Source organism: Tamandua tetradactyla, chromosome 21 (genome assembly GCF_023851605.1).
Source record: "Tamandua tetradactyla isolate mTamTet1 chromosome 21, mTamTet1.pri, whole genome shotgun sequence".
NCBI classification, from domain to species: domain Eukaryota; kingdom Metazoa; phylum Chordata; class Mammalia; order Pilosa; family Myrmecophagidae; genus Tamandua; species Tamandua tetradactyla.
Window position 1 is genome coordinate 17,912,186 of NC_135347.1, and position 26,445 is coordinate 17,938,630.

A 26,445-nucleotide genomic window follows, 5' to 3' on the forward strand; every position below is an offset into this window, starting at 1 on the left:
TATTGCATGAATCAGGACTTCATTACTTTTTATAGCTATATACATACGTATTCCATTGCATGTATATATTACATTTTATTTATCCATTCATTAGTTGGTGGACTAATGAAGCAACTTGGGTTGCTTCCATCTTTTGGCAATTCTGAATAATGCCACTGTGAACATTGGTGTGCAAATATCTGCTTTTAATTCTTTGGGGTAAATAGCTGGGTCATGTGGTCATTCTACGCTTTGCTTTCTGAGGAGCCAATAAACTGTCTTCCACAGCAGTTGCACCATTTAACACTGTCACCAGCAATGAATGAGTACTCCTATTTCTCCACATCTTCTCCAACACTTATTTTCCATTTATTTTAATAGCAATCATTCTAATGGGTGTGAAATGAGAATGATGTTGAGCATCTTTTCCTGTGTTTTCTGGCCACTTGTATATTTTCTTTGGATAGATGTCTGTTTGAGCATTCTGTCATTTTTAAAAATTGGGTTGTTTGTGTTTTTGTTGGTAAGTTGGAGGATTTTTAAAAAAATATATATTCTGGATAGTAATCCTTTACTGGATATATAGCTTCCAAATATTTTCTCTCATTAGTAGGTTGTCATTTTGCTTTCATGATAAAATCCTTTGAGGAATAAAAATTTTAATCTTGTTAAGGTCCATTTATCTATTTTTCTTGTTTGGTTTTTTCTTTGTTTGCTTTGTATATATGTTATATCATACAATAAAAAAGTTTAAAGAAATCAAAAGAGGGTTTTATGAACAGCTATATGCCAACAAACTAGACAACTTAGATGGTGTGAAGAAATTTTTAGAAACATATGAATTCCCAACACCGTCTTGGAAAGAAATAGATGTTAACAAACCAATTACAAGTGAAGAGGTTCAATTATTTATGAAAAAAAATCTTCTTACAAGGCAAAGTCCAGGGCTGGATGGCTTCAGAGGAGAATTTTATCAAACATTCCAAAAAGAACTAGCACCAATTCTGCCCAAACTCTTTCAAAAATTTGATGACAAAGGATGATTAACTCATTTTATGAAGCTGATATCACTTTAATACTAAAACCAGATAGAGAAGCTATAAGAAAGGAAAATTACAAACCAATTTCCCTAATGAGCATAGATGAAAAAATTCTCAACAAAAATCTAGCAAATCAAATCCAATCGTCAATCAAAAGAATTATACATCATGACCAAGTGGAATTTATACCAGGAATGCAAGAGTGATTCAATATAAGAAGATCAATTACTATAATACAGTTGAATTAATAAATTTGATAGGAAAATCATATGATCATATTGATTGATGCTAAAAAAGCATTCAACAAAATTCGGCATCCCTTTTGGTGAAAACACTACAAAAGGCAGGACTGATAGGAAACTTCTTTTACATCGTTAATGGCATATATGAAAAACCCACAGTAAACATCATTCTCAATGATGAGAGATTGAACGCATTCTCCCTAAGATTGGGAATGAGTCAAGGATGCCCACTATCGTCACTATTATTCAACATTGTACTAGAAGTCCTAACTAGAGCAATTAGGCAGGAGAAGGAAATAAAGTCATCCAAATAGATAAAACTTTCATTATTTATAGATGACATGATCTGAAAATTGGAAAATCCTGAGAAATCCACAACAAAGCTACTTGAGTTAATAAACCAATTTAGTATGGTACTGGGATACAAAATTTATGTACAAATATCAGAAATGTTTCTATATACAAATAGTGACCTAAGTATAGAGACAATTAAGGAAAAAAATCCATTCAAAATAGCCACTAAAAGAATCAAATATCTAGGAATAAGCTTAACCAGAGAAGTAAAGGACCTGTATCCAGAAACTACAAAATATTGTTAAAAGAAATAAAAGAAGATCTAAACAGATGGAAAAATATTCCATGCTCATGGATAGGGAGGCTGAATGCTGTTAATATGTCAACCCTGCCTAAATTGATCTATGAGTCCTGCCTTTTGTAGTGTTTTCACCAAAAAAGGATGCCGAATTTTGTTGAATGCTTTTTTAGCATCAATCAATATGATCATATGATTTTCCTATCAAATTTATTAATTCAACTGTATTATAGTAATTGATCTTCTTATATTGAATCACTCTTGCATTCCTGGTATAAATTCCACTTGGTCATGATGTATAATTCTTTTGATTGACGATTGGATTTGATTTGCTAGATTTTTGTTGAGAATTTTTTCATCTATGCTCATTAGGGAAATTGGTTTGTAATTTTCCTTTCTTATAGCTTCTCTATCTGGTTTTAGTATTAAAGTGATATCAGCTTCATAAAATGAGTTAATCATCCTTTGTCATCAAATTTTTGAAAGAGTTTGGGCAGAATTGGTGCTAGTTCTTTTTGGAATGTTTGATAAAATTCTCCTCTGAAGCCATCCAGCCCTGGACTTTGCCTTGTAAGAAGATTTTTTTTCATAAATAATTGAACCTCTTCACTTGTAATTGGTTTGTTAACATCTATTTCTTTCCAAGACGGTGTTGGGAATTCATATGTTTCTAAAAATTTCTTCACACCATCTAAGTTGTCTAGTTTGTTGGCATATAGCTGTTCATAAAACCCTCTTTTGATTTCTTTAAACTTTTTTACTGTATAATATAACATACATACAAAGCAAAGAAAGAAAAAAGCAGTAATTTTCAAAGCACTGTTCAACAAGCTGGTATAGAAGAGACCCGAGAATTTGTCACGAGCTACCATTCCATTATCTCATATTTTTCCTCCTAGCTGCTCCAGAACATTGAAAGCTAGAAGAAATATATATTTTTTCTGATCACAATCAACTTTTTTCTCTTTTTTTGTGAGAAATAGCATATATCCAAAAAAGCAATAAATTTCAAAGCACATTGCAAAAATTGTTTGTAGAACAGATTTCAGAGTTTGGTATGGGTTACAATTCCACAATTTTAGGTTTTTACTTCTAGCTGCTTTAAGGTACTGGAGACTAAAATAAATATCAATATAGTGATTCACAAATCATACTTATTTGTTAAACCTTACCTTCTCTGTATAACTCCACCATCATCTTTGATCTTTTCCCCACTCTTTAGGGATATTTGGACTATGCCCATTCTAACTTTTTCATGTCAGAAGAGGCTGTTGATAATATGAGATAGGGGAATGGAACTAGTTGATGTTCTGGAGAGGCTGGCCCCTCTAGGTTTCAGGATTTATCTGTTCTAGGGACCTATCTGGAGGTTACAGGTTTCTGGAAAGTTACCCTAGTGCATGGAACCTTTGTAGATTCCTGTATATTGCCCTAGGTGATCTTTAGGATTGGCTGGAATGATTTTGGTTGGGGGTTGGCAAGTTATGATAGGTAGCAATGTCTAACTGAAAGCTTGCATAACAGTGACCTCCAGAATAGACTCTCAATCCTATTTGAACTCTCTTGATTACTGGTACCTTCTCTGTTACATTTCTTTTCCTCACCTTGGTCAGGATGATATTGTGGATCCCTTTGTGCCAGGGCCAGATTCATCCCTTGGAGTCATCTCCCACATCACCAGGGAGACTTTTACCCCTGGATGTCATGTCCCACATAGGGGGGAGGGCAATGATTTAACTTGCAGAGCTGGGCTTAGAGAGAGTGAGGCCACATCTGAACAACAAAAGAGGTCCTTCAGAAGTAACTCTTATGCATACCTTAGAGTTAGGCTAAGCTTCTCTGCTACATACATGAGCGTCACAAGAGCAAGCTTCAAGATCAGAGGCTTGGCCTATTAATTTGGGTGTCCCTAATGTTTGACACAGTATCAGGGGTTTCCCCAGTGGGAAAGTTTCATGGTTCTATATATTTTCTCCCATCCCTCAAGGGTCTTTGCCAATACTTTTTGATTATCTGCTTAATATCCTCTGAGATATATCTAAGCACTACATTAAGCTATACAGGATTAAAGGTCCACATTCTTATTCTGGGCTCCCTGTTTTTGGACTCTTTAAACTCTTCAAACTATCTATCCAGATAGTTTGAGTTAGATTATGTGTTAAAGAAAATTTGCATTCTGAACAAAATAAACCTTTCTTCCTTTGGTCTCAAAGAGTAGATGAGGTTCTAAAATATAAACATTGTCTCCCTTACCTCTGTATTCTGAATTATCTTAATTCCTACCTGATCAGCTTCATTCTTATCTCTAAATACCAGATTGTACATATATAAAACAGCCTCTCAAAATCCAGAAGTAACAATTACCTCTCCAAACTAAATGTGACTGCTATAAGAGCTTGCAGTCTAGGCCCCTGTTTTCTTATAAATTTTCTAAATGAAACCATACAATAATTGCTCTTTTGTTTCTGGCTTATTTTGCCTCACCAAATGTCCCAAAAGTTCATTCACAATGTTGCATGCCTCACAACTTTGTTTCTTTTTGTAGCAGCACACTTGTATTAGTTAGGGTTCTCTAGAGAAACAGAATCAACACAAAATATCTATAAATATAAAGTTTATACAAGTGTCTCATGTAACTGTGGGAACATAGAGTCAAAAATCCATAGGGCAGGCTGTGAAGCTGAAGACTCTGATGGAGGGTCTGGACAAACTCCATAGGAGAAGCATACCAGCTAAAGCAGGAAGAGAGACTGTCTCTTCTGAATCCTCCTTAAAAGCCTTCCAGTGATTAGATTCAACATAACTGATTGCAGAAGACACTCCCCTTGGCTGATTACAAATGGAATCAGCTGTGGATGCAGCTGACGTGATCTCGATTTAATTCTATGAAATGCCCTTGTAGCAACAGACAGGCCAGTACTTGCCCAACCAGACAAATGACTACCACGACCTGGCCAAGTTGACACATGAACCTGACCATGACAACACTATTCAATTATATGTATATATCATCATTTGCCAATCTACTTCTCAGTCAATGCAACCTTCAACCACCTCCATTCCTTAGACATCATGTATAATGTCCAAAGCCAATAGTCCACCAACAGTCTCAATTTTAGGTAATTTCTGTGTTCTCAAGAGAAGGATAACAAATAATCACACCATTACCAAATAGAAAATCTAAACCTCCCCTTAACTCTTGTCCCTCCCTCCATTATTTACCCCTTGTGTTGCTGTGGTACTGTTGATATTTTCCTGTTAAACATGGCCCATAATTGTAATTACAGTTTTCACCTATATCTCAAACTTATACTCTTTGTATAAGATTCATCCTTTGAAGTAGTTCATGCAAGAACTGTACCATTAAACAGTCCCACCTGCAATAAATAAGTGTTCCAAAATTTCCCCACATCCTCTCCAACATTTGTGGTTTCCTGTTTGTTTTATGGCAGCCATTCTTATAGGTGTAAGATGATATCTCACTGCAGGTTTTTTTTTTTTTTTTTTTTTTTTTTTTGCATGGGCAGGCTCTGGGAATCCAACCTGGGTCTCCAGCTCAGCAGTGAGAATTCTTGCCACTGAGCCACTGTTGCACTGAAGTTTTAATTTGTATTTCCCTTGTAGCTAAAGAAGATAAGCAACTCTTCATGTGCTTTTTAGCCATTTGTATTTGTTCTTCAGAAAAATGTTATTCATATATTTTTCCTATTTTATAGTTGGGTTGTTTATTCTTTTGTTGAGTTGTATAATTTCTTTTGTACATGAGATAGCAACCCCTTATCTGATGTATGCTTTCCAAATATTTTCTCCCATTTGGTTGGCTGACTCTTCACATTTTTAGAAAATCCCTTGGGGCACAAAAGCTTTTGATTCTGAGGAGCTCCCATTTATCTATTTTTCTTTTCATTGCTTGTACTTTGGGTGTAAAGTTTGAGAAAATGCCCTTTGTTACTATGTCTTGAAGATATTTCCTACATTTTCTTCCAGGAGTTTTGTGGTACTGGACTCTTCTTATATTTAGATCTTTGATGCACTTTGAGTTAATTTTTTGTATTAGGTGTAAGATGTGGGTCCTCTTTCATTGCTTTGACTATTGATAAAGTTTTCCCAAGTCTATTTATTGAAAAGACTATTCTGTCCCAAAGATTAAAGCAGAAATAAATGAACTGGAGAGCAACAATAACAACAACAAAAAAAAAATAGAAAGAATCAACAAAACTTATAGTTGGTTCTTTGAGAAAATCAATAAAATTGATGGCCCAGTAGATAAACTGACAGAAAAATGAAAAGAGAGGGTATAAAGAAACAAAATTAGAAATGAGAAGGGGGTCGTTACATGGATCCTGAAGAAATTTTAAAAATCAAAAGAGGTAGATAGAAGCGAAGGGAGTTTGCTAGTGGGTCTAAAAGTAATATTACTATATTGAAGGTGAACATGATTGAAAGGGACCATGGGTCCCACTGATTGACACTACAAATATTTTTTTGTAGTGTTAATCAGAAGATTTTGAGGACAGATGGGGAACACAGTGCTCGCCTGCCCCATTACCCTCTCAGCTTCCCCCTTCTTTTAGCATACTAATATGTGTAAAATCTTATGAAAAACATAAAAGATTCCATGTTGGAATGATAATTTTATCATTTAATATCATTTAATAAGTGGAGCTTATCGCATATCCATAGATGGAAAAAAAATCATACAAACATACATTCTCCTTTAATTAATAAGTAATTCCATCGATTTAAATTATGTAATCAAACTTCCAATATTTAACAGATTTTATTGTGGCAACTGCAATGTTACCAAGTAAAAGCATGGAACCAAAAATGGGAAAAGGCAAATTTGAATATTTGCAACAGTGAATGAGACTCATGTGACAAGGTAAAAATATTTTAATAAAATAGGAATAGGGAGGAGGTGAAGAGGGGGTAATGTTAAACCCAGGATGGAAAAAAAATAATTGTGAGGCACAATTATCCAGCAGCAAGGAGAGATAGAGATATTATCTAGAATATTAGAAGGGTATAGAGAACTGAGCTCTTATTTTTCCTCATAAGGGACACCAAGGGACATCCAAAGTGTGCATATGTCTATCCAATATACACACCCCTAACCTATTTCCAAGTTCCGGAAGGTGGGTTGGCTTTCAATTCTGTGAGTTATCCTCATGTTTAGCAGTGGGAAGAAAAAAATATTTCTCAGGGAACTCTGACTCTCATTGTTTGAGATCATTTATATATCGATTGGGAGAGTTAATTACTATACTTTATTTTGCTTAGTTCTTTCCCCCACTTTTATCATTGTCTACAATGAGGCAACGTGACTATGTAGAAGCATACAAATTGATATATATACATGCATTTAATATTTTTTTAATTACGTGCGAGTCAATACTAAATTGAATTTAAGGTATTGAACCAATGTTCATATTTTTAAAATTTCAATTCAAAGAGTGAAAACCCAGCTGTTCACTCCTCAGAGCAAGAATAACAATTCCTAGGAGGCCTTTTACTGATAAGACATTTCCAAAATATTAATAGGGAGCAGGCTTGTCCAAATAAGTTCTCTGATTCTTAGTTTTGTTGGAAACATCACAAACCATTTAATATAAACACCTTTTCTGTTGCTTCCCAAACAGAATTCTTAGATTGCTGACTTGGCAGAGCACAGTCATTTTCATTAGGTTCAGAGCATTATTTATATAATGCTAGCTTTCCAGAGTTTCTTTCCTAATGGCTCTTAAAATCAACAAACTGAGGGCTTTGGGGAGTTAGATCGTCAGTGTTGAGTGTCCCACTATCTACTCAGCCAAGGAATCAACATGACTCTGGGAATAAGAAATCGTAGCTTTGGTGGCTTTAGACACAGAGTTGGCAGGAAACAAGTAGTAAAAAAGCCAACTTAGAAGAAGTGCTCTTTAAGGCTTACTTGCATTTTCATTTTACTTTGAAATCTTTGTTATTTCAAAAGTAATATTTTATTGTTATGAAATTCAAATACTGTACAAATATTTAGCAGTTAGGGGGAAACTCCCTTATAATTTCACCCTCCAAGAGCAACTGTAACTAACAGTCCATGTCTGTTATCTCCAGAATTTATTTTTTAATTTCCATGTAGTGATTCTGTCCCTGCCTTCTGCTTCTCTTCCCCCTTCTTTCTCCTTCTCCTTTTCCTTCTCTATCTTCTCCCTCCTCTTCTTTTTACTTTATTTTCCCTTTCTCATCTTCTTTCTCCTCTTCTAATCCCCCCTCCACTTCCTCTTCTTCTCCTCATCCTCTTCTTCCTATTTCCCCTCCCCTTCTTTCTTATTTCTCTCTCTTGTTCCTTCTGTAGTCTAAATTAGTACATGTTTCATAGCTGGTTCAAAGGTTCTGAATTTTAAAATCTTAGATTTCCAATTAGTATTTTGCCATTCAATATTTTATCACATTAAGCTATATCTCTCCAGACGCTCATCAATACTGGTTAGTATCAATCTTTTATTTTTTGCTGATCTTATTTTAACATGAATTTTTAAATTTTTAAGTTTAACTTCTTTTCATAAGTTTATTGGTCTATGGTATTTCTTCTGTGAGTTGACTATTCATGAACATCTTTTTTCCTATTGCTATTTTTCTTTTTAATATATTTGTTAATATATTAAAATATATTCACGATATTAGACATTTATCTCTCCTGGGTATTGCCTATACTTTTCCTTGATTGTCTCTGTTTTCTGCATTTTGTTTATGGCATTTTTGCCTTGAAATACGTTTAAATTTTCATGTGTATACATATGTCCATAATTTACTTTATTGCTTCTAGGTTTCATATATACTTAGAAATGCCTCATTCATTCTAAATTTGTAACAAATGTTTACTATTGTTCCATTTAACTCTTTCTAAATTTATTTTTTTGCTTTGTATGTAAGTTTTTCACCTTTAAGGAATTTATTTGTGACAAGGTATAGAGCATGGATTCAACTTAATTATTTTCAAAATTGTTCTCCTTTTCCAAATGACTGACAACCTGCTTTTTGAATAGCCTGTTTCCCTCTATTCTGATTTAATACTCTCCTTATGAAGTACTACATTTCCAAATATTTTGATTTATTTTTGTTCTGTTAATTGAGACTGTCTTTTCCTGTGCTGATACCAAGATGTTTTTATTACTGTATCATTAATATGTTAGTATATTAAGAGACCTTATACTTTGCTAAAATTTTAGAGTCAACTTTAAAATGTATAGTGGGCATATTGATTTTAAAACATTGAATTTATAGATTAATTTGAAGAAAAACAATACCTGAAGACTAGTGAGCCTTTCTCTCAAAGAGTAAAATGAAAATTTATTTTAGTCTTATTTTATGTCTTTCAGTAGGATTTTAACTTCTTTTTATATGGACTATGCAGTTCATGTTACATTTTTCTTAGATATTTTTATAGTTTTGTTTCTATTATTAATGTATTATTTTTCCATTCTCTTTTAAAGAAAATGGGAAGCTGTTGATTTTTGTATATTTTGTATCCAGTCAAAATAAAAATACTAAATTTCAAATTTCAACCAAATACTGAGTACCTTATTTCTTCTTGTGGTTTTTTAGTTGTTTCTCCTTGGTTTTCCAGATAAACAATTATATAGTCTGTAAATAATAATGGCATTGTTCCCTTTTTTTAAAAAAATTTCTTAATCTTAGATCAGTCCCCCATTTTTGGAGTTTTTCAAAGCAAAGTGAAGCTACAGTATTTATGTTAGGCATCCTCACCCTGCTCCTTACTCTAATGGTTGTGTTTCTTTTGTTTCAACAGTAAGCATGATACTGGCTTCATGGGTTATATAGCCTATCATATTAATTAAATAACCATCAATTTTTATTTTATTGAAATTTTGAAAGTCAGGAGTCATTTTTTTACAGTTTTAAAAAAATATTTTTATTAAGATGTCTTTACACACATATGGTCCATCCAAAGCATGTAAACAGTGGCTCACGATATCATCACTCAGTTGTGTATTCACAACCATGATAAGTTTTAGAACATTTCCATCAATCCAGAAAAAGAAATAAAAAGAGAAAAAACCTCATATATCCCATACTCCTTACTCCTCTCTCATTGACTACTAGTGCTTCAATCTACCCAATTTTTTTTCACTCCTTATTCCTCCCCCCTATTATTTATTTATTTTTTTACTCATCTGTCCAGACCCTGTATAAAAGGAGAATCAGACTCAAGGTTTTCACAATCACATGGTCACATTGAAAAATCTATATCATTATGCACTCATCTTCAGAATCAAGGCCACTGGAATACAGTTCAACAGTTTCAGGTACATCCCTGTAGCCATTCCAATACACCATAAACTAAAAAGGGATATCTATATAATGCATAGAATAAACTTTAGGATAACTTTTTAACTGTGCTTGAAATCTCTCAGTCACTGAAATTTTATTTTGTCTCACTTGTTTCTCCCCCCTTTTGGTCAAGCAGGCTTTCTCAATCCCATGATGCCAGGTACCTGCTCATCCGGGGAGTCTTGGTCCATGTTGCCAGGGAGATTTCCACCCTGGGAATCATGGCCCATGCAGGGGGGCAGGGCAATGAGTTCACCTGCTAGATTGGCTTAGAGAGAGAGGCCACATCTGAGCCACAAAAGAAGTGTGTCTGGGTGTGTTAGTTTGCAACTGCCAGAATGCAGTATACCAGAACTTTTAAAAAGGGGAGTTTAATAAGTTACAAGTTTATAGTTCTAAGCCTATGAAATTGTCCAAACAAAGGCATCCAGGAAAAGATACCTTAATTCAAGGAAGGCTGATGGGTCAGGTACATCTCTGTCAGTGAGATAGTCACGTGGCTGGCATCTGTTGGTCCCTTGCTCCTGGGTTCCGTTGCTTTCAGCCTCTGTTCCTGTGGGGATTCCTCAGTTTCTTCTCTGGGGCTGACTTTCATCTCTTAACTTCCCTTGGTTCTCTCCATGTTCTGGCTTGCTTAACATCTCATGGCAATGTCTTCTGGGCTCCAAGCATTTACAAACACCTGTGTTTCTCTTCTCCAAGTGTTGGCATCTGTGTCAGCTCTGTTCTGAAGTTTCTGTCAGCACTATAATTTCTGAATTTCTCCAAAATGTTTCCTTTTTAAAAAGATTCCTGTGCTTGTTTGAAAGGAAGTATGCCCCCTAGAAAAGCCATGTTTTATCAAAATCCCATTTCATAAAGGTAGAATAATCCCTATTCAATACTGTATGTTTGAAACTGTAATCAGATCAATTCCCTGGATGATGTGATTTGGTCAAGAGTGGTTGTTAAGCTGAATTAGGTGATGGCATGTCTCCACCCATTTGGGTGGGTCTTGATTGGTTTATTGGTCCTATAAAGGAGGAAACATTTTGGAGAATGGAGATTCAGAGAGAGCAGAGAAGAATGACATAGCCACGAGAAGCAGAGTTCACCAGCCAGCAACCTTTGGAGATGAGGAAGGAAAATGCCTCCCAGGGAGCTTCATGAAACAGGAAGCCAGGAGAAGACGCTAGCAGATGATGCCGTGTTCGCCATGTGCCCTTCCACTTGAGAGAGAAACCCTGAACTTCATCATCCTTCTTGAACCAAGGTGTCTCCCTGGATGCCTTTGATTGGACATTTCTGTAGACTTGCTTTAATTGGGACACTTTCTCAGCCTTAGAACTTTACACTAGCAACTCATTAAATCCTCTTTTTAAAAGCCATCCTGTATCTGGTATATTGCATTCTGGCAGCTAGCAAATTAGAACAATTCCAGTAACTAGTCAAGACTCACCTGGAATGGGTGGAGGAGTCACATTTCTATTTAATCAAAAGATCCACAATTGGGTGTGTCACATCTCCACGGAGATAATTTAATAGAAAGTTTCCAACCTCCAGTATTGAATCAGGATTAAAAGAAACAATTTCTCCCACAATATTGGATCAGGATTAAAACATGGCTTTTGTGGGGTACATAATACTTTCAAACTGGCACACTGGTGGTGACTTCTAGTCATAATTATAAGTAGGCTTAGCTTCTCCTTTGCAGAAATAAGTTTCATAGAGGCGAACCCTAAGATTGAGGGCTCAGTCTACCGAATTGGTTGGCTCCACTGCTTGTAAGAATATCAGGAATTCCCCAGATGGGAAAGTTTAATTTTTTTTTATCATTTAAAAAATAAAATTATAAAATTTAAATTTTATTAAGTGCATTTTTGCTATGTGGATGACTATATGGAAAGCATTATTAATAAAAATTTTAATTTTAATCTTTTCTTGCCTTCCTGGACTGATTACAACTTGATAAGTGAAATTAGCCTATGCTTTCTATTTTTAAAGCTGCCTTTGTATAATTATGGTGTCAGTGATATGCTAACTTTATAAACAATCTAGGAAACATTTCTCTTTTTTCATGTGTTCCAGTCTAGTTTAAATAGCATAGAATTTTATTCCTTGGTAATTTGAAACAATTTATCTGTGAAACTATTGTGGTTTGGTGAAGTTTGGTGAAGTACTTAAGAAAAAACCAAAATAACCTGAATATATTAAGTAATCTGCCAGTCCCTTCTTGGGCTCATCTTCATGATTTTTATGATAAATATTTAATTTTGATTTGGTTTGTCCTTTTATCCTGGTTTAAAGACTTATTAAGCTAAAATTGGGCAAATATTTCCTTATAATTCCCTTAATTTATGGAATATTTGTGTCTTTACTTCATTATCATTCCTAATTTTGTGCATGCCAGATTGTGTTATTTAAAATTATTTAGCCGTATGTATTTTAGGAAATGCTTTTAAGTGCTGTCATTCCTGAGGTATTGCAAAATCAGATCTCTCCTGCCCTGATGAACACCAGAGTATGTTGTTCTGGCTGAATATATAGTTTTGAGACCCACCCCTTTCCTTTAATACTCTTTAGATTTAATTCCTTTCTACTATAATGAAGTCTTTCGATCCTGAAATGAATTATCCTAAGATTAAATCAGAGATTTATTTTTAGCATTCATAGGGAGCCTGATTCTTCTCCTCCTGTCCTTATGCTCATTGATCTTTGAAATTCAACGATATCATTAGCAAAGTCATCATTCTTTAGTTATTTGTCATGGAGCACAAATCACCCTTTAAATGTGAAGAGATATGTCTTCTTTTAGAAAAGGATATTTTAACAATGAATATGGTTTTATATCTTATTCTTCTCTTTGTGTATTGAATGCCTTCTGAACCTATATCTTCACATCTGTGTTATTTTCTTGAGCTACTCTCCCGTGTAATAGCTGTGTTTTTAGCAATGTTGGTTTCTTATGTTTGCAACTTCCACTTTGGTTTTAATTTCTGTAAGGGTGTTTAACCTCTTATAGCTTTGATGGCTACCTTTTAAATCTCTTGCAGTTGAAATAGTATCTGTCCCTTGTTCCCTTGCCTCTGTTCTCTTTTATTCCATTTCATTGAATATATTTCCTTTTACCTATTTGAGATATTTGGCTTATTTCATTTTTTATGTTTCTTAGAGTATCTCCCATTCCAAAAATTTTTTTCTGCCTTTTGTTGGTTATGTTCCTTTCTTTACTTCTTTTGTAACTACTGAAGATCATGTTTTATTCTTTTTGATATATCAGTAATCTTAATTAAGTTGCAGATAAAGGAAGCTAAAATTTATCCATTTTAAGCACAAGTAAATTACCACTGGAAAGTTAGTATTAGTGTTGTCAGAAGGGCAGGAGGAGCAGGACTTAGGCTGGTCTTCAGGGTGATTCCCAGAATGTCACAGCTGGGGTGCCATGGAAACTGTAGCAGTCAGGAGGCTGCAATGGTAGCAGGTGGCAGATGCAAGCACTGACAGTTGGGTTGGTTTGGTAGTAGGTGTCCGTGAAGGTTGTCTTCTCATTGCTTCAATTTTCATAGTAAAATCAGGAGCAAGAATATCATCTGTGAGTGAGGATGTGAGAAGGGATGAATAAGTTTGAGGAGAAAAGAGAAAAAGTAAAATGGGACTTCTGGAAGAGCAGAAAATTAACACTATGGAAATGTAGTATGGTAACCAAGTAGCATTAAAGGGTTGTTTGAGATTCGTGACTATGAATTCAAAGTGAGTCCAGTCAGGGTGGTTGTGTGCTTTTCTCTGGCCATGTCCAACTGCAGAGGTACAGGCATGGGGTGGTGAAGGATTGAATTAAACCAGAAAATTGCCAAATACTTACAATGAAGGAAGAGAAGGGCAAGGTAGTGAAGGGTGTATAGCAAGAGGGATTGTAATGAATGATCATGGAAGTAAAGATGGGTAAGCAAGGGCAAGAGAGTATTCTGGAGGTGCTGTTCAATGGACTGTTAATAAGATCAATGATCTGTAGTGTTAGTGGGGCAAAGGGTTGTTGGAATGAAGGTGCTGATAGAGTAAGAGATACAATAGTAAGTGGTCATCCAGTAGTAGATGCATGAAGTTAGGATTATAGAGAGGCTAAAATTATATGACCATGGCTTCCATGCGGGAGAACTGGGTTCGATTTCTGGACCATGCACTCACCCCCCAAAATTATATGACCATGGGAGAAGATGGCTAAAATAATGTGGAAGACAAGGTTACTGGAGGAAAAGAATTTAGAGAACTAAGAAGTTAAGGATTTTGAAGGATCATGTACATGCTTATTGAAATCTCCAAAACTTCAGACAGGGCTAGTAATGGAGAGAATGACAATGAGCTAGAGCTAGAAGCTAAAATCTTAGGGAAATGAGGGATTAGCATGCCTGAAAGAAGGGTTGTTAATGAAACAATATCCAAAGGTAAGAGCTGATATAATATGATGCTGTAAAATATAAAGCTGGAGGATTTTAGGTAGATGGGAGTGAGAAAATAGCAATTAGCAACAGAGAGACTAGCGGTCCCACTTCCATCCTCTGTGATATGATCACCGTGGGAGAAAAATCAGTATGACCATTAAAGGGCCACGTGGGAAGCAGTGTCCTTAAGGTAGTGCCAGGTTTCCTTTAGAAACATCAACAAAGAGGCTGAAAATGTTTGGGATTGTACCAATGATGGACTGATGATGGAGTTCCAAATGTCCTGTTGAAGGAGTTCAAGAGGGATGGGAGAAGAGGTTAGAAAAGAAAATATTGGGGCCTCATGGGAATGGGAAAGGTGATGAGGGTAGACCCTAGGCATCTGGGGCTGTAGAGATTAATGTGAACAAGGATAAAGGGCATAATTTTAATTCTGATTAGTTCAGGTTAGAAAATGATAGCAAAGGTGTGAGGTTTTGGGTAGGAATAATTGGGTGCTTGAAGCTCCCTCTTTATCCCTGTTGATGGAGGCCACAAAAGTGGAGAAGTAGGTCTTCGAGTATTTGGACACCAACGTGATTCTTTGTCATGGAGTTTAGAAAACATAGGGGAGGCATTTCCCTGATTTAAATATAGTCTAGGGGCTTATCTTGACCACGTTGGGGAAGGGGCTCTGTCTTGAATCTTACAAGGGATGAGATTCAGGGGAAGTTTGTTATTAGTCTATGTGTACAGACCTCCTCTTCATCACTGATAATCTAGGTTAGAAGATTTAGGGAAGGATTGGTCATTCTCTGTGAATCGATCTTCTTCAGGAGGTGCTGTTCAGTGGACTGTTAGTAAGATCAATGATCTGTAGTGTTAGTGGGGCAAAGGGTTGTTGGAATGACGGTGCTGATAGAGTGAGAGATACAATAGGGAGTGGTCATCCAGGGATTGGGGGTGGGTTTACAAATGGGGACTTTTAATCTGTTATTTTTTCAGAGGGTGGGGCTTCCATCCTATTTACTGGGCATTGTTTAAATCATTCACTTTAAAGCTTAGCTGGAGGGCATGATTTTATGTGTGTAGCGTGGAAGGGAGGTAGTGATTGATGAGCTAGGACAGCAGGCAGCCAATGCTTTAGTTCAGGTATGTTGTTTCTAAACCCTTTCTCTCCAGATCTGATGAGTCATCTCCCTTGAGTCACATGGGGGCATGCAATTAGGGTAGTATATGTGAAAAGAAGACTGCCTTCTTATTTTGTTTGTTTTTTAAAGATCATGATAGATTTTCTCAGTGATGTTCATAAAAAATAAAGATGGCACAGTACATAGCATCTCATTCAACCTTACCTCATTTTGTTTTGGGATATAGAAATATGGAAAGTAGGGTCCTTTTTTCTCCATGTTTCAACTTGCCCACTGATGCTTTCCCTTTCTTTTTAATGGATGCTGCCCTTTCTCTCTCTCTCTCTCTCTCTCTCTCTCTCTCTCTCTCTCTCTCTCTCTCTCTCTCTCTCTCTCTCTCTCTCTGTCTCTCTCTCTCATTTTTAAAATCTGTACTTTGGTCAAGATTATGGGGATGGATTTCAGCTTGCAGCATTTTCCTTTGGTTGGATCCAAATTTCATTATATAATGCAGCATAGATATAATTGGAGATCTTTGGATACATTATCATCCTTTTCTAGTACATGAGAGTTTTGTCTCTGAACTGGGTTCATTTTTTTCCTTAGAGCAGACTTCATGAATGGAAGTTATGCACACATGTTGTCATCTTCCTACAAGTCTTTGCTTATGTTTTGATTCCTAACTAAGAATTGAGCGTTATGGTTTTAAAGACTTTCATTTATGTGTTGCTAGAGTATGTGCTGACTAAAATGAGTACACTGATGTTAACAAGGAACATGATTTAGTGGGTGATATTCATGCCTCCACATATCTATTCTACCCACATTTTATAATGATTTGAGGATGAAGTTCAAAGCCTTTCAGTGCATGGAATCATGAGCACTGTGACTAGTTGAAAGACTTAAAATATATTCAAACTAAAATATTTTGAGATTGTATTGGTTTTCTACTGCCTATAATATATTGCCAGATAATTAATGGCTTGAAACAATACTTATATAAACTTGTAGTTCTGTAGGCTAGAAGTCCAGCATGGCATGGCTGCATTTTCTGCTGAGAGTATCATAGGGTTGAAATCAAGATATTGGCTAGGATGAATTCTCATCTGGAAGCTCTGGGAGTGGAAGTGAGAACTCTTCTTCTAGGCTCACCCTTTTTATTAGCAAAATTCAGTTCCTTGTGGTTGTATTACTGGAAGGCTTTTTCCTTGCTGGCTGGCAGCTGGGGCTGCTGTCAGCTTCTAGGTTTCCTGCATTCCTTGGCACATGACTCCTTTCCTCTTCAAAGCTAGTGTGATTGGCTAAAGAATGGTTCCCCCAAAGATACCCAGGGACCTGTGACTGTGCTACCTTATATGACAAAAAGAATGTTACAGATATGATTACGTTAAAGATCCTTACATAGGAAGATTATCCTGTATTATCCAGGTGAGGATGTTGTAATCAAAAAGGTTCTTATAAGGGAGAAGCCTTGCAGTGATGGAAACAGACTGGAGTGAGGCAGTGAGGAGTCAAGGCATACCACAACTTCTACAAGCTGGAAGAGGCAAGGAATGAATTTTCTCCTGGAGAATCTTGATTTTAACCCCCTTAAGAGGCATTTTGAACTTCTGACCTCCAGAATTATAAGAACATAAAATTTTATTGTTTTAAATGACTCAGTGTGTTGTAATTTGTTACAGCCCGTGATGGAAAATTTCTCTGTTGTTGAACTTCTCTCACACTTTGGAACCTTCTATATTATTCCCCTAAAACCAACTGGAGAAAATTCTCTGCTTATAAACGGATCATGTGGTTAGGTCAAGCACCACCCCCATATAATCTCCCAATTTTAAGATTGGGGACCTTAATCACATCTGTAAGATTCCTTCCCAGCAGCACCTAGATTAATATTTGATTGAATAACTGGGACAAGGTGTGTGCACACCAGGTGCCAGGAATCTTGGGCCTTAATTTAAGGTTAACCTCTACTTGGTTTTATGGATATAATAAATATCGACATATTCAATAATAATTATATATTAAATGGTATATTATACATAATGTATTATATATTAAATAAGATGCATATAGATTAAATTTTTAAAGTTTAAAAATATATTTAGGAGTCTACTGCCTTTCTAAGAGTCTTATATGGAAAAATATTTCATCTATCATTTTTTCTAATAATAAATTGATATTGTTTCCTAAGTGCTTTTTTTTTTTCTAGTTTTCTCCCTGAATATAAGGTTATTGCTTTAGTGTATGAGTATATAAGGAGAGGTTTTTGGGGTTATACTTTAATTTAGTCACAGGACACATGGAATAAAATTACTTTGGAGACCGACCACTGGACTTTTTCCTGCTACTCTTTCCCCCCAAGATTTAAGTGATGATTGCCCAGTGTGTTTTTCTGCTCTAGGCAGTACATAAATATCGGAGTTCCTATAACCTATCAGCTCTACTGCCCATTTATTTATATTCCTGGTCAATTATGTAGTGTATGGTTTATGTTTATTAAATGAATTAATGAGTGAATGAATAAATTAACAGCTTCTAGCACATTTCCTATTGTGGTTATTTAGTGGTATCTTTTGGTCTTTTCACAGTCATCTTTAGCTCAGCTTTCTCAGACAAATACAATACTATATTTATTTGCCTACTTCTATTATTTACCCTCAAGCATTCTTACTAACTCATAACGACTAAATTTCTTTTCTTATTTGTGTTTCTTTATGAACATTCTTTCATTTTCTTCTTGTTTGTGTATCATTTTACTTTTTTTTCCTACACAAATGAGCTTTTGTGATTGGCAGAGAGTGTCCATTGGGAGGAAAATTCCCTCACATTGGATGTCCCACAATTGTTTTTAAACAATATTCATTTGATAAACTAGTATTTTATTAGGAAAAAATCCTTGTGCCCAAGGAAAAGTTAAAACTGAATTACCTTTCTTTAAGAGACTCAATATGTTTATAAATATCTTCTTAATATTCACTGTGAGAATCAAGTTTTCTGCTTTCAATTTTCTATCTGCAGCAATGGAGAGACACAACCTAAAGGAAAAATAATATAACATTTTCTGAATGTGGCAAATGCTTTCCCTAAAAACTTTCTGAATATTTCTGAAGGAAAATCTTACAAAAAGGAGGCATTATTTTCTGAGTTCTGTCTGGGGCCTGAAAACAAAAATTAGGACTAGAAATGACTGAAATGGAGGAATAGAGTAAGGAGATTTACTTTAATCATCCCATCAGCATGCCACCAGAGATCCCACATTGATGGAGTACTTAACACATAAACGCATTTTCATTTAATATGAAAACCTAATCTTGCTAATTTACCAAAAGAAAATGTCAAACCTGAATATACCAGTATATATGGCAAATATTATTGCCAGTTACACATCCTTTGAAACTTTATCAGTCCTAGTATTAATGGATAAAAGTTGGATTTCTTATTTTACATTTCCATTTCACAGTTAATATTTTTAAAAAATATTTTTATTGTAAACAACAAACAAACATACCAACATTCTTGACATACAAACATTCCATACATGGTGTAAAATCAGTGACTCACAATATCATCACATGGTTGTGTATTCATCATCATGATCATTTTTTTGAATATTTGCAACTCTCCAGCAAAAGAAATAAAGAAGAAAAAAGAAAAAACTCATACATGCCATACACTTTATCCCTTCCTCTTATTGACCACTAGTATTTCAATCTACTCCATTTATTTTAACCTTTGTTTCCCCTATTATTTGTTTATTTTTATCCATGTATTTTACTCATCTGTCCATATCATAGATCAAAGGAGCATCAGACACAAGGTTTTCACAATCACATAGTCATATTGTAAAAGCTATATTATTATACAATCATCTTCAAGAAACATGGTTCCTGGAATGCAGCTCTACAGTTTCAGGTACTTTCCTCTAGCCACTCTAACACAGGATAAACTAAAACCAGGATATCTATATAATGCCTAAGAGTAACCTCCAGGATAACCTCTAGACTGTTTGAAATCTCTCAGTCACTGACACTTTATTTTGTCTCATTTCTCTCTTCCTCCTTTTGGTCAAAAAGGGTTTCTTAATTGCTTGATGTCAAGTCCAGCTCATCCTAGGATTTCTGTCACACATTACCAAGGAGGTTTACACCCCTGGGAGTCATGTCCCACAGAGAGGGGGGAAGGTGGTGAGTTCACTTCCATGTCAGCTTAGAGAGAGTGGCCACATCTGAGCAACAAAAGAGGTTCTCTGGGGGTGAGTCTTAGTCATAATTTTAAGTAGAATTAGACTGTCCTCTGTGGGGATATCTTTCATAGGGGCAAAACCCAAGATTGAGGGCTTGGCCTATTAATTTGCTTATCCCCACTACTTATGAGTATATCAGGAATTCTCGAAATGGAGAAATTGAATTTTTCCCCCATTCTTCCCTTTCCCCCAAGGGGACTTTGCAAATACTTCTTTACTCACTGATCCAATCACTCTGGGATTTACCAGGACACCACATTAACCTGGACAAACCAACAAAATCTCATGTCCTATTCAAGGTTCCATGTACTTAGAACATTCAATTAAACTGACCATACAAGTTAAATTAGGAAATGTGCTAGGCAAAATATAAATTTTGCATCAAATAAGCATTTCTTCCTTTGTCTCACACAGAAGTTGAAGTTTAAAATATGAATGCCCATCTATTTTCAATATGGTGCAATACTGACATTCCTTTGTTCTTCCTTATGCAAAACCATTTTTAAATTTGTACATTCAGTCACTATCATTGTACATTCTAGGCATTCCTAAATTATACCATCTCAGTCTTTATTGTCTATCTTTCCTTCTGGTTTCATATGTGCCCCCAGCCCTTCTCCCTCTCTAATTCTCACATTCAGTTTCATTCAGTGAACTTACATTATTGTGCTACAATCAGGTAGTATTGTGCTATCCATTTCTGAATTTTTACAATCAGTCCTGTTGCACAATTTGTATCCCTTTAGCACCAATCACCCATCTCTACCCTATTTCTATCTCCTGATGACATGCTTTCTTAACTGAAATTCTCCAAGTTCATTTATTAATGTTAGTTCATATCAGAGTGAGACTGTACAGCATTTGTTCTTTTGTTTCTGGCTAATTTCACTCAGCATAATGTCTTCAAGATCCATTCAGGTTGTTACATGCTTAATGACTTTATTCTGTCTTACAGCTGCATAATATTCCATCATATGTATATACCATAGCTTGTTTAGCCACTCATGTATTGATGGACATTTGGGCTGTTTCCATCTCTTGGCAATTGTAAATAATGTTGCTATACACATTGGTGTGCAAATGTCTGTTTGTATCCCTGCCCTCATGTTCTCTGAATAGATACCTAGCAATGGTATTGCTGGATCATATGGCAATTCTATACTTAGCTTCCTGAGGAATTGTCAACTGTTTTCCACAGTGGTTGTACCATTTTACATTCCCACCAACAGTAAATAAGTTTGCCTCTTTCTCCACATCCTCTCTAGCACTTATTGTTTTCAGTTTTTTTTTGATACTGGCCATTCGTGTGTGTGTGAGATGATATCTCATTGTGGTTTTGATTTGCTTTTCCCTAATAGCCAATGCAGGTGAGCATCTTTTCATGTTCCCTTTAGCCATTTGTATTTCCTCTTCTGAGAAGTGTCTGTTCATGTCTTTTGCTCATTTTTAAATTGGGTTGTTTGTCTTTTTGTTGTTGAGTTGAAGAGTCTCTTTATATGTTCTGGATACTAAACCCTTATCTGATATGTGGTTTTCAAATATTGTCTCCCATTGCATGGGCTGCCTTTTTACTTTCTTGATAAATGTCTTTGATGCACAAAAGTGTTTAATTCTGAAGCATTCCCATTTATCTATTTCTTACTTCAATGCACGTACTTAGGGTGTAAGATCTAGGGAACCACCTCCTATTACAATTTTTATAAGGTATTTCTCTACATTTCCTTCTAAAAGTCTTATAGTCATAGCTCTAATGTTTAGGTCTTTGATCTATTTTGAGTTAATCTTTGTATAAGGTGTGAGGTATGGATCCTCTTTCATTCTTTTGCATATGGATATCCAGTTCTCCAAGCACCAACTCATCTGTTCCAGGTGAGTTGGCTTGACTGCTTTATCAAAGATCAATTGTCCATAGATGAGAGGGCCTATATCTGAACACTCTATATGAATCCATTGGTCAGTATATCTATCTTAATGCCAGCACCATCCTGTTTTGACTACTGTGGCTTTGTAATATGCCTCAAAGTCAGGTAGTGTGAGACCTCCAACTTCATTTTTCTTTCTCAAGATATTTTTAGCTACTCGGGGCACCCTGCCCTTCCAAGTAAATTTAGTTATTGGTTTTCCTATTTCTGCAAACACAGAGTTAATAATTTTAATAGCAAATCTAAAACTAAATATTAAAATATGAAGAGAAAAAATAATTTATTATTGATGTTTCTTTTTGAAGTATTTAGAAAAATCATATACTGTGGGAGGAAAATTTATTTCAATGTTTGTATTGAATTAATCAGCTGTCACCACAGTAATGTGGAATAACTACTCTGAAATATCATGACTTAAAGCAAGATAAATTTGTTCCCATGCTCAAAGGTCTGCTGTTGACTGCAGTTAGACCTAGTCTGGAGCATTGAATGATTCTTCAGACTGCTGGTTGGGGTCATATTGGCTTTTCATGATTTTCATTGTACTTGAACCAGTGTCTACTCAAAGCATGTTCTTGTGCAAAGAATAGGAACACAAGAGCCAAGCTTACCTGTGCAAGCACATTTAAGGTCTTTATGCCCAACATCCTCTAAGGTTCCACTGGCCAAAGTAAGGCACATGCCCGTGCCCTAAATCCATGGGTAAGAAAATACACCCTGCCCAATAAGGGGTAGGGAAGTGTAGAAGGAATGAGTATTTACCAAATCATACTCCAAATTATCTTAAGTGTTTTAGTTTTTAGGCTACAGGATATATAAGATTGAGACGATCTCTGCCTTTGAATTAACTTGGAGATGAACTCTCCCCTTCTTCTTTGTGAAGCATCTTACTATTAAGACTCAGTGCACATTTGCCAGTCCTTACCTAAGCAGCTTATTTAAGCAGCTGTTGGCTTCATTTTTGGTGGCTTATTTTCATGTTATGTATTTTTTGGTGGATTGATAGAATCCAATCATTACTTTTTCCTCTTATTTTCCTTCTAAGGATGAACTTATTCCTTATAAGAAAGAAGGAATGGGAAAATAGATGCCACACTAAACTGTTGCACCAGAGCAGAAGCCACGTTGACTGTGTTTCCTGCTCTGCCTCAGCTGTCAGTCTCACATTTTGCTCTCAGCAGACTTTCAATAAATACTCCACTGGCTGATCACCAGTTCGCAAGATGATCAGTTACTCTTGTGTTCCATCTCTACCTTGGCCTCATTTTGCTTTAGTGAATACAGTCCCTGGGAATACAAATACTTCTTTTTTAATTGTAGTAAAATACACAGATAAAATTTAACATTTGAAAGTGTATAATTCAGCGGTGTGAAGTACAGTCACAATGTTTTTCACCTACAATCAGTATTTAGTTCCAGAACTTTGTCATAACCCCAAATGGAAACCCACCTCCATTAAGCAGTCATTTCCCATTCCGTCCTCCCCCAGTTCCTGGCAATACTAATCTGCTTTCTGTCTCTATCGACTTGACTATTCTGGGCACTTGATATACATGGAATCATACATATATGTCCTTTTTTTTTGTATGCTGTAAGGTGGGGGTCACATTTCATAATTTTTCCATGTGAGTATCCTGTTTTTGCAGTGCCATTTTGTTGAATTTTTGTTTGTTTGTTTTTTTGCGTCACTGTTTTGCTTGTTTGTTTGTTTTTTGGAAAGTGTATGGACCAGGAATCGAACCCGGCTCTCCTGTATGGTAGGCTAGAATTCTACCACTGACTACCCTTGCACCTCCCATATGTGGCCTTTTTGTGTCTAATTTCTTTCACTTAGCAAAATGTTTCCCACATATCAGTGCTTCATTCCTTTTTATTGAATAATATTCCATTGTATAGCCTTACCATATTTTGTTTATCCATTCATCAGTTAATGGATATTCGGGAAAATATTTTACGTACATGCTATTATTTTTAGATAACATGAGGCCTAATAAGTTGACAATTGCAGTGTTTTTATTTTCCTCTGTAGAACACACCAATGGAGAGTGATTCTTTTGCAGAACTTAGTTGGAACAGGAGGAAGAGACAACTGGAACACTTTCTAGAAAAATAATAAATCAATAGAGTCCAGAATGAATTCCCAATGTCTGATTAAATTGTAACGATATGATTTTGTTTTTAAAACTTCAGTCCAGATTGCTATGATCAGATATCACAATCACCTGACAGCTATTTGGAAAGAAATCAGGAATCAGCAGCTGGTTATTTTAATTGTGGCTATTATCTTGCATCTTTTACTGATTTGCTGTGACACATGCCTTAGTTATCCCTTTTATAAAATAATAACATGAAAATGGTACTTTCCCATTTATTCCCACTCTTCCTGTGCCAATTTTACATGGCATTTTCCAGCCTCCTTCTGCTCTCCAGAAATGTTTTAAATCCCAGATCATTTGAGATTCTGATTTAATTTTTAAAAATACTTTTCTCCCTGAAGGTTTATTACCCAATTAGAATCTGAAAGGGGCTGCATGACTATTTCATTATCCATAGAGTCCAAGAGGAGTGAAATGGAATTAATTTAAAAGCTTGGAAAAGAAGATATATGAGTAGAATGAAAGGAACTGGCATTATATAACCTGGAGAAATGAAGGCTGAAATCTTTAATACATGAAGGACTGTTATACAGAGGAGGATGAATGCTTTTTTCTCTGTCTTCTATAAGAATAGAATAAGAGGAAATAGATTTAAGCTATAGCAAGCAGGATTTAGATTAGAAGTAAAAAGCTTTCTAACTCAGGGAATGTAAGTTTTTTTTATTGGTGTCCTTGCTGAGCTCAAAATGGATTTAAGGAAAAATAAAGTAAAAGCGAAGGATTGCTTTTATTGTCAATATTGTTTATTAAGAGATCTTCGAAAATACCCTTCCTTGTGGATCTTTAGACTAGGATAGTTACCTACCTGTTTTGGGTGTTCTCAGTCTCTGAAGAAAATAGGAGGAACCAGGCCATCATGTTTCTCACTTATTGTCTTATCTAGCACAATGCTTTGCAGGCAAGAGCCACTTAATAAAATTTAAATGAATAAGCCCTTTTAAATTCACATAGTTAATTAGGATAAAATGTAGATTTGAGGCAGAAAATAGATTTCTACCTGTTTTGAACCTAGAACACTGGTTCAACAACCTGGTACTGGAACTCAGACGTAAAGTTCTTCCTGCTATACCTAGATGCCTGCACTATTTCTGAATCAACAATTGAGTAACCTGTGGTTAATGGGTTATGTGAATCTGTGACCTGGTTCTAGTGAGCAATATTCATCTAATTCTGTCCAGTTTCTTTTAGAGATGATTAAAACTAATGCATTCGGTAATTATTCGTTGAGCTCTACCATGTGCCAGACATTGTGCTAGGTCCTGATGCTAACTAAGTAGTGAGTAGTGCACAAGATGGAAAAGATTTGTTTATGGAATAATATGGAGATAAACTATCGCTTCTTTTCTGGGCATCTTTGAAAATATTAAAACTTGCTATCAGGGAGTCAGTACTTATGAAAAAAAGAAACCAATGACACATACTTCGTACTTTCTGTGAAGGGTGCAGGCTTATATATTCCACATCTGCTCCTTCCGTGGCACCTTCATCCCCTCTTTTTATACAGCCCAGACTGAGTGACCTGTTCTGCCCACTCCTTTCCTGCTTCCATCAAATGCTTACCATGTCACCAACTCCTAGGCAGACTTATAACCCACAATTTCCTTTCTCCTAACCTTTCAGATGCTTAGGACTTTAGGATCCTGGATAGAGAGTAGCTAAAGCAGCACTTGCAGGGCAGCTATGGTGATTTGTAGGGTATGTAGGATACTGGGGGCCACAGGGGTTCTCAGAACAGAGCCCTGGGACTCAATTTGAGGTGCTAAGTCTGGAATCTTATTTTAATTTGTATGGTAGAAGTAAAATGATAAGAATTAAAATCTGCCATGGAATGAAGAGAATTATCAAGCAACACTGACAGTCGGCACTGAAAAATCAATACAGAAGAGAAAAAAAAACTTAAAAATAATGGTTACAGTTAGTATATAAATTGTCAATTATGCATAATTGATACATAGCACAATAACATTGATTTATCATTATATATATATCATACAAACTTTGCTGTATATCTAATTTCATTTCAATTTAAATTATTCTTAGATCAATTTTCAAAGTTTCTAGCTTTTGTAACATGGCTGTCAGTTCAATTCAGAACATCAAAACAATGTAGAAGATTTGTTAGCTCTTAGTGAGAAGCTATAAAAGGTTTTTAACCCTCCTAGTAATTTGTCTAGATGACAAAGATACTGTCTTATCAGACCAATAAATTTATTGATATGTATGCTGACCATCTCCTTTCTTATTGTTTTAGACCCTGCCTCCTCACTAAAAACAGATTATGTCTTTTTAAAATCTTGTTAACTCCTCTATTTACTTGCAAATTTTTATGTCACCTTGATTAAATAAGAGCAACAACAAAAAAGACAGAAGGAAGGAAAAAAAAAAAGACTAATGGAGTAATGCCAAAAAGACT